Source organism: Meleagris gallopavo, chromosome 2, assembly GCF_905368555.1.
Source record: "Meleagris gallopavo chromosome 2, MGAL_WU_HG_1.1, whole genome shotgun sequence".
NCBI lineage: Eukaryota > Metazoa > Chordata > Aves > Galliformes > Phasianidae > Meleagris > Meleagris gallopavo.
In genome coordinates this window covers 39,468,608-39,478,282 of record NC_139405.1, presented here as the reverse complement: position 1 = coordinate 39,478,282, position 9,675 = coordinate 39,468,608, and the positions used below count along the sequence as shown (strand labels likewise).

At 45.9% G+C, this 9,675-nt stretch overlaps 1 long non-coding RNA gene across 3 annotated transcripts; it reads left to right on the top strand.

The window, feature by feature from the left end:
• Window positions 1-3,265: 3,265 nt before the first annotated feature.
• On the top strand, window positions 3,266-7,307 carry LOC146544945 (uncharacterized). Of its 3 annotated transcripts, XR_014882148.1 has the most exons (4): window positions 3,266-3,572; window positions 3,959-4,027; window positions 4,667-4,693; window positions 6,147-7,275. It is a non-coding gene; the product is annotated as an uncharacterized LOC146544945 (long non-coding RNA). The 3 variants fall into 3 exon arrangements; XR_014882147.1 differs by having other exon boundaries at window positions 3,959-4,067; window positions 4,667-7,307; XR_014882146.1 differs by having other exon boundaries at window positions 4,667-7,306.
• The last annotated feature ends 2,368 nt before the right edge of the window (window positions 7,308-9,675 follow it).

Sequence of the window (9,675 nt, the reverse complement as noted above, 5' to 3'; positions counted from 1 at the left end):
CCCTGCTTCCACTGCTATTTGCTTACATGGCTGCTAAAATAGCAGGGTCCTTCTAGGAGCTAACACAATCAAAACAAAGCAAATACTCAAGATACTAAAAAAAGACTGCTCTCACTGTGAGTTGATACTCACATGAGGAAGTGTGGCATACCAGGAGAAAAAATAAGAGCACAGGCAACTCACACAGGCTGTAGTTAAATATTACAAAAACAAGGCTGCTGTATCAAGATAGGACAACCACAAAGAGTAACGTGTTAAAGAAAATAACTTCGTTCAAAGCAGATACTCTTTTGATAATGAGAATCATTTAAATGATTTTAGGATCAAGGGAAGACATCCCTGGTGGCAGTAAGACATATCTGAAAGTGGTCCACTGTGGAAAGACAATGATACCTCCAGGCTTGCACTGACAGTCGGTTGAGGGAAGGGATTGTCCTCCTCTGCACTGTGCTGGTGCAGCCTCATCTGAAGGACTGTGTGCAGCATTGAGTACCACAATATAAAGGAACACAAAGCTATTAGAGAGCGTCCAAAGGAGAGCTACAAGATAGGGAAGGTTCTGGAGGGCAAGATGTATGAGGAGCAGCTGAAGTCCCTTGGTTTGTTCATCTCAGAGCAGAGGAACTGAGGAGACGTCTGATGGCAGCTGCAGCTCCTCACAGGGAGCAGAGGGACAGCGCTGAGCTCTGCTCTCTGTGGCAGCGACAGGGCCCAAGGGAACGGTGTGGAGCTGTGTCAGGGGAGGGGCAAGTGGTGGTTGTGGAAAGGTTCTGCACCAGAGGGTGGTGGGCATGGAACGAGCTGCCCAAGGAAATAGCCCTGAGCACCGGAATTAATTTGGACAATGCACTCAGTCATAGGATTTGAATGTTGGGTGGTGCTGTGTGAGGCAGGAGCTGAGCTCAATGATCCTAGTGGAACCCTTCCAGTTTGGGATTTCTATGTTTCTATCATTCTATGGCTAAGGCACCAGCAAGCCATTCTTAGGACACTGATCTGCAAACGGAAAACATAGCAAAGTGAGAAGGTGGATGTTCCTTAGAAATATGTACCACAAAATGCTCTTCTTTAACAAAGCTTTAACTACCAGCCATTGACAGGAAAAGCTGCTTGCTTATTGCCCATCCGCTTCCCCATCAAGCACACACAGTTGCAAACAATTCCATCTGCCGGGCTCAAACTGCAGCTAGGACCCACTAAATCACACCCCAGGATGCAGAAGCCTGGGTTTCATTTGACCATGACGTACCCAGAACCCCATGATGCTTTGACAGCCCCCAGTGAAGCCTGTGCTTCTGCAGCACCTGCAGTCCGCATTGGCTTGCAAACAGCCTGGATATTGCAGCATGTAGGGAAATGCTGCCCCACATAGGAGATGAAGGACTGCAGGTGTTTGCAGTACAGGCTGGGCCAATAAACAGCCATTCAACCTGCAGTGAGCCTGCAAAATGAGCACAGTTTATATTACAGAGATGCCAGGGAGCAGAGGAAGATGCGGTAGGTGGGAGGGAGTATCTGCATGTGTCAGGGGCCACTTCATTTTTCACCTTTGGATGGCTTTCCCATTACACCTCCAGCCTGGCATGGAAATGATGCTTGTTCTCTGCCTATAGCTGAGTGCCAAATTGGAGGAAATATATGGCTGCCCTACTTCTGTGTGCTTTCTGCTGGGAGATACGAACATTGCTTACAAAACTTCTTGGCTCTGCTGGTACCTGGAGGGAGCAGTATCTCCCAGTGCTCAACATAAAGCTGATGTTTGAGGTCAGACTAATCTCTGCACCACCAACATCAAGAGCTGCAGGAGCACCTGTGCTCCCAGAGTCATCCTGTGGCACAGAAACAAGAAATAACTCCATGACTGCCCTCTCCTCTCTGAACTTCTTAGTCATCAGAGCTTTGAGACGACTGAGAAACCTGCAGTGAGGGAAGTGCCTAGACCAGAAATGCATCTGCTGTCCTGCCTGGTGCACAGGCAGGCTGTCCTATCAACCCAGAGATCATGTATTGATCATGCATCATTGCTGCTCTGTGGTGCTTGGGAGGTGCAGGTTTCAGTGCCTGATCCATTGCTAAAGGAGTTATTTCTGCCTTTGTACAAGGAGGCTGCTTTTGCACCTGCAGAAAGCCACTGGTGCCAGCAAAGTACCTCCTGTCACCTCCTGTGACAGCATGACCCCAGAGAAAAGTTCGGTCTATGATTCTTCCCCACCAGGGACAGTACCTGCTGGCATGCAGGCAGCCTGCCTACAGCTGTGTATGCATGCACTGCTGGGTAGTAAAGCCTCTGCTGTCAGGCCATATGCTACTTTATTGCAATATGACCAGCCAGCAAAAAAATAACAAAAACAGTGCTTTCAGCCAGAAAAGCTGCTGTTCATTTCCCTTTTGGGCTTGCTGTTTGAGTTAGATGGAAGCAGAGTTAACCCCAGATCTGGATGCTCAGCCACTTAATACTGTTTCCCTGCCAGGATTAGCAGTCTCAGGTCAAAGCGCTCATTAAAGCCGTCCGTTCTGCCCTTGCTGGTGGAGGAGCAGGGCTGGATGCCTCCATTAGGGCTCAGTCCTATCATGACCAGTGCTGATGTGTAATCGGAGCCCTGAGGAAGCAGACCCACTCATCCCCAGATGTGATCTAATCTCCCTCAAGTGCAGACATGGGGGAGTTCATCTGATGGAGTGGGAAGACTGGGTGTCTTCAGCCTAAGAATTAGACAAAGGTGCTGATAGCAGATGGGGATTTAGGGTCTTTACTAGCTTAGGTTTATTACAGCAACACCTACCTATTCTCCCTTTGCATTCATCAGATTAATGCAGGCTGTCTAATAGGCCAGTGCTTTGCAAATCACAGCTTTTTCGCCTAATTCCTGTCTCTCCAGCACTGATGTGACTCTGCTGGCCTGTATTCTTCATTTAGAGCACTGCAGGACCAGGTCTGCCATTCTTGAGGCCAGGGAGGTGGCACTTGTGGAGTGCAGCAACAGGAGTGCTTTGACATCATTTGTAATACGTTTTCCACAAAAAATGTTCCTTTATTACTCACTGTGTGGTCAGAGCCAGAGTCTGGCTTTGGAGAGAAGTCTGGTCATAGAAAATGTGGGCAAAAAAGTCCCATGTCTGCTTCCATTTTCCCCAGGGCATATTGGGCATAAGTCTCCATTGGTAGCTCCACACTGCATCTGCATGACAAGGGCTGGGTCCAGACTCATTCTCCTCCCCTGCTCTGTGGGGCAGAGCACAAGGCTGTTTGTTTGCCCTTTGCAGAAGGCGTGCTCCGGAAAAAGGCAGCCTCTCTCTTCCCCCATGCTGACTCAGATCTTCAGAGCCAACCCAGGGCTTTTTCTATCACTAGGCTGTGGAGAGCTGACAGCCTGAAAACTCGAGAAAGCTGTTTGCTTCATTTCAGCAGTTTTGAAGTCTTGTTTCAGTCCAGTGGGTTGACAGAGATGCTCGGGTATTGCTTTCTTGGGATCCATTTATCTAAAGAAGCAATCAAGCTATTCCCACTTGCTGCTGCGTGAAGGCCAAGGAGGCTGGAGATACATACACGGACCTGCTCTTTGATTAGTCTGGTTTGTACATCAAGATTTTATTAGCTTTTACTGCCCTACTGACTGCCGCTTGCAATTGCTTCATGCTAGCCCCAACGCTAATGGCTCCTCTGCTCTCTCTGCTTTCTTTCCCACTGAGTTTGTGTGAACCTCTTTATTGTCAGCTCTGGCGAGATGATCAAATTTGGCATCTGTTGCTGGGAATTTCAAGCTTATTAAATCTGTAAAAAAAATCTTTAACTCCCAGAAATGTGCACAGGACTGGGTAATTGCAGGTCCCTGTGCACATGCCTTAAACTGGGTCAGCATTCTGCACCTGTTCAGGTGGCCACAGATGGACCTTCCAGGCAGGCAGATTTGCCTCCGAGATTTTTGTGCCTTACCTAAGTATCTGTGCCTTCTTTTAGGGTTGTGGATGCCCCATCCTTGGAGGTGTACAAGACCAGGTTGGATGGAGCCCTGGGCAGCCTGATCTGGTGGGTGGCAGCCCTGTCCATGGCAGGGGGATGGAACAAGGTGATCTTTGAGGTCTCTTCCAACCTTCAAGCCCTTCTATGGTGCCATCATTGTATGATTTCTAATGTGGGAAATAAACACTTTTTCTTTCTCCTTTCCCGCTCCAACAACTAAAGCATGGAAGAACTGGGAAGATTTTCTTCCCAGAAAATTCTCAGCATTCCTGGAAATTTGCCACCGAGCTAAAAAGCTGGGTGGAACTTTTCACACTAGGAAAAATATGTGCTCTAAAAAAGTCCTTAGGATGTGGAAATGAGAGACAATTTGGGAAAGCGCTTTAAACTTCACATGGACTGGTCACTGTTGGCAATTTGTATAATAACCCTGGGAAATAAATGATTATGCTTGATGACAGCAGCAATAATTAAATGCCAGAAGTGGTCATTATAAGAGTTAACCACTGATTAATTAGTCTGTTTATATTAAAAAAACAGGACTGGCCTCACTAACTAATAAATTGTCTGTGTACAGCTGCTACCGTAGAGATCACTTGTTAGATAATTGCTTAAGTCATTTTTAAATTGTTTTAATTAAGTTCCAGTAATTGGACTCCCCCCAATTCACTTTCTCTCTCTCTCTCTTCTTTTTTTTTTTTTTAGAGTGGAGGAGAAACAAACACCATATATGTATGTAATAGCAGGCAACGGAAGTACGACTAGAAATCTATAGGAAAATAAACACCCATCATGAATCCTTCATCTTCCCTGATGCTTGTAGGAATCTAGAGAAGATTAGATCTTAATGTTATTTTATCTTTGCCTTGCAAAGCCTGAGCTTCTACCTCATTCAGTGCATTCATAATAGGGACAGAGATTCTCAAATCATTGAATCCATGTACACACTCAGTCTATTAGATGTGCCTTTTGCCAGCTAGGAGACGTTGTGGGAGCAGTTTATGGCTTGCTGGTAAAGCCTTGCTCACATCTTCGTTGTGCCAAATCCTCTCTTCAGACCTGTTGTTTGCCTTTCTCTGCCTGGTCTTCAGGAGTGCCCACACTGGCCACAAGCCTAGTGGGAAGCAAGATGAGAAAGGGAACCCGTGCTGATGACATCAGTGACAGGGAGGGCTGCCTTCCTCCTGATATTGTCCATATATTAGGTAACACAAACACTGGCATGAGCTTGAGACAAGTTCTTTTGTTCCTGGAAATTCAGTCACAGGGGACTTGCTGGAAAAATCCTTTTTCTGTTGTTCTCCGCATTACCAGTCATTACCATAGAACCTGCTCTTAAGGAAAACCTTTGGGCATCATCATGCATTGACTCCCCTCTGCATAAGGCCACTTTGTTAATGACATCATTGATCCATACATCCAATATGACATTTTCTACCACAGTATTGCAGTGATATGGAGCTTAGCCCTGGGACACAGTCACCCAGGCCTAACACTAACTTCTGCTGAAATACAGCTATTTGGCAGCTTGCTGGCCAAGCCTCAATCTTGAAAGTGTTTCCTCATATCAGGTTTAAAACTTAAGGCATTGGATTCAGAAAAACAGTAGAGTAACAGAATCAGAAAAGCAGGAATTCTGTTATCACTGAAAGAGTTACCTACCTGCCTTAAAATGCAAACAAATACATGCATCTCCCTTGCCCAGTGCACAAACAAACCCACCCTGTTCATAAAGGTACACTGAAAGTGCACTCTGATAAAGAACATTCAACTTGTATTTGCCATCTACCTATGTGGCTCTGCAAATATTAGTATTTAAAGGAGCTTTTCTTTCATCTTAACAAAATGTGATAGCTCTTTAAGCTAAAACCACCGGAGATGTCAAAATATGCAGTGCAGTTGGCAGCAGTGTGAGAAAGACAACGAGAAACCTTCCTGCTAACCCCTGCCTCTCCCAGCACCGAGGTGTTCCCCTCATTCTCACTTGCTGGCTGAAGTGTGCTTTGAGCAGAACAGCCATGAACAAATAAGAAAAAACATGATTGAGTTTGGAGGGTGGAATGGGAAGGATGGGGTACCTGTATACCTGCTGTAAGAAGCCTGCTTTGGCAGGGGGGTTGGGTTCAATGATCTCTAGAGGTCTCTTCCAACCCCTACAAATCTATGATTCTGTGTTTCTGTGCAGTTGTAACCTCTAGGAGTGAGATGGGAGGAACCAAGCAAGATGTGGTTGTACCAGTAGACCTACTGCAGTGTGGTGAGCAACTTACTGGGGTGGAAAGCACTCTGTCTCCTCATGCAAAGACAACATTGTGCAGCCACCAAGCCTCTTACAGGATCCCTCCCAGAGCCCCTGTTCACCAACTCTTGTCATCCTTTTGACTCCTTCTTTTGTCCTGACCTTCTGTTCTCAGTACTGTGACTAATGTCCCACTTCTCCTTCTTTTCCATGTTGCCTTATGAATGCCCTTTCTTAACATTCCTGTTTCCCAACCCTCTCTCTAACACCACTACCTCCAGCAGCGATGCAGACACAGGACCTCACACAGAAGCTGTCTAGACAAATCCATGAAGACTTGGGAAGCAATTGGACGCTACCACAAAAGGTTATGCAGAAAAAATTAATCTGGAAATTGCAGCCCATTTCCTCCGCAGCACAGTTTTAATCATGGCTTGTAAATAAGCTTAAGACACACTCTGAATAATAAGGAGAAATGGTGGAAAGTATGAAATACCTGATCGTGAGATCACCATTTATTTTGGATAATGAATATAGGAAAGGTTCCCAGGGAAAAGCTATTATGCAAGTACATAGGTTCAAGATGAAAGATGGTATCATAATGCATATGGAAATGGAAGTCACATGGACCTTGCCAGACAATCCTATGTCTAACTTATAGTCTAAAAGCTTAATTTGCCATTTTAAAAGCTTCTTAAACTCAAGGGATCAGGGCTTTATTTTGTTAATCACTTCTATGGAAATGCTCCCAATGTGGAAAAGGAATTCAGCAACCGATAAAATAACATTTCATGTTTTTGTCATTTTATAGAGCTTAAATTTTCTGCACCAAAGTGTGGGGTTTCAGCCATTCCTTTACTTAAGAGAAAAAGAGCTTTGCTGAGCAAGAAGGAAAAAATCCCAGAAAAAAAAGACCCTAGTCACGTAAAAATTTTTCTATTTTTTTCGTGTATTCAGCACTTTTCCTGAGTAAAGTTTCTAGAACACTCACATGAATAAAGTTCCTTTTTTTTTTTTTTTTTTTTGTGTGTGTGTGTGTATGTGTGTGTGTTTAATTAGATTAAGCCTGGAGAGAGGGAGAAACCAAATAAATCTTTAACTGAGTGCAGGAAGGGATGGATGGGTGAAATGGGTAAATTCTTAAGTGAAAGTAAGAACCAAGTAAGGCTTTCACTGAGATTTCCTGAGATAGAGTACTCTTTAATCCTGAGTTATTTTCCTGGACTCAGGCAGAAAGTGCCTGATTTCTAACACAGGTCATAGGATTTCATCCAACTCATCCTGTGTGCACCATGGTCAAGCTTTGCTTCAGCTGTTGGAGCTGGGGGCCTGGGAAGGGTCCTGGGAAGGGTGGCAGGGTGTCTCAGCCTTCCTTCCAGATTGGATCCCTTTCACATCATTGCCAGAGGTTTTTGTTTGACCCACTCCTTCACAGTGAATTTAGCAAAAGCAAATTGCTTTTTATTCCTCTAGGCTCTAGGACCTGTGGAAGGCTCAAAGTGCTTGTTAAAGGTACCTGCTGATTTCAGTGCTCTGCGGGAAAGATGTGAGAGGTGCTGGAACTCAGTCTCTTGGTGCTTTCTTGGTGCTGGACCCACTCTCACTGCAGGCAGACCAGCTAGGGGCATTTTTGCATGCACTTGGGACAGCATCAGCAAAGCTAACTCAGGTATAGAAGTGGCAGTATTACATGATACAGTACTACAGCTTCAGGCACTTCCACACTGCATGCTAGGTTATAAGATTTTATTGCTAGCGGTATACAAATTAGCCACATTAAGACTAGCTCCACTCCTCCTGTGATTGCTGCAATCACCATTCATTAGCTTTAGTAGCTTTATTACAATCCCTTTTGCTCCTCTAGGCTCGCAAGGAAAAGGAACAGCCACCAGCTCTGAGCAGCCTTTCTCTGTGCTGCCTCACAGCCTGACCTCCTGCAGCAGGCACACACAGAGGAGTAGCCCATGGTGCAGCCTGTGGGCTGAATGTTACGTCACTCCCCTCCCATGTTTTTGTTTGCTGATTCAATTTCAGAACTGTTGACTTCTGTGGGAAGTTAACCACAGAGTCAACACAGGAGCTAGCTGAAAGAAACATTCCCGTCAGTGCGGTACTTTGTAGGGCTGAGAAAGGTGATGAAGGCTCTTTAGCAATAGCAAGAATTGCCCTGGTGGTGGCAAACCTTGCCAGTTGGCCCTTTTTTTGTTGGTTGGTTTGTTTGTTTGTTTGGCTCTGAATGTGACAGTGCCAAGTGCTTAAATGGTCTGTGCCTTCTACCTGGGAGCAAGCTCTTGCAGGCGGTTGTCCTCACTGTGATGATCAGAAGCTGCTCCCATGAAGGTCCTGTTGGTAGTGGGAGAGAAACTGGAAACTCAGCTGGAATGAAAGCTGCTCTCATTAGCAAGGGTGGCTCCTCCAGAGCAGGATGGAAACACGCTGGCTGCATGCTGCGATCTGACACAGCTAGCGCAGCAGCTGCCTGTGCTGGGTGTGACCTGGGGTGCAGGAGGAAAGCAGGATGTGGGCTTGTTCATCCAATGCATCTGCAAAGCACTATAAAAATAGTCTGGGAGCTGCTTTATTTACAAACGAGACGTTATTTTTAGCACTGGGGAGAAAGGAAGTGCAGAAGGCTGTGGCACTGCACTTCACACTTGTTCATTTACCCAGGCTTCCCCAGGGAGCCCCGCAGCCAACACAGGCGAGCGGAGTAGGTTTGCAGCAGGAGAGCCAGTTTACATGATTCACTGATGGAAATAAGGCCTTTTGTGACACTCCGTGCAGTGTGAAACATGTTGTTCTTCAGTATGAGGCGAGCCATCTGAGGCAAATGCTACCTATTCAATAAGGAGATGAAGAGGACCAGATGGAAAGATGAATTTGCTTTTCTAGGATCCAAGAGAGTGGGCTGATGCTGTGGCAAGCGGAGATGAAAGCTGAGTTGCAGAGTGAGGATCTAGCTTCAGATCTAACATTTCTCAGGTGGAGAGGGAGAGAAGCATTGGCCCAAATGTTCACAGAGAAACTGTAGGATGAAGACAACTGAAGGTACTTTTAGTGTAACTCTGACCTTCAGCACAGCAACACCTGCTGTCCATCTGTGTGTTTCTTAAGTCAAGATGTTCATGCCTTAAATAACCAAGGACAAGAGCATCCCACTTCATGGGATGTACGTTCACATACTGACCATGGCAGTCCAACTGCTAGAATGACATCTCTCTGCAAGCACCTGGGTCCACAGTCTCTGATGGTGCTATCTCTGTCCCTCAGGTGAGAGCAGTTCCAGCTTTTTATTTGCATGTAATGCTCCTTTCAACCTTCCATACACCAGAACTCCCAACTCTGTCTGAAATCCTTGCCCCTCCCTCCTACTGCCTGATCTCTGCCTTGGCACTGTCCCAACATGACTACATCCTCCAAATCTTTGCCCACCAGCTCCTGTGTTTAGACTCTGTCTCCACAGGGCAATTCCTAT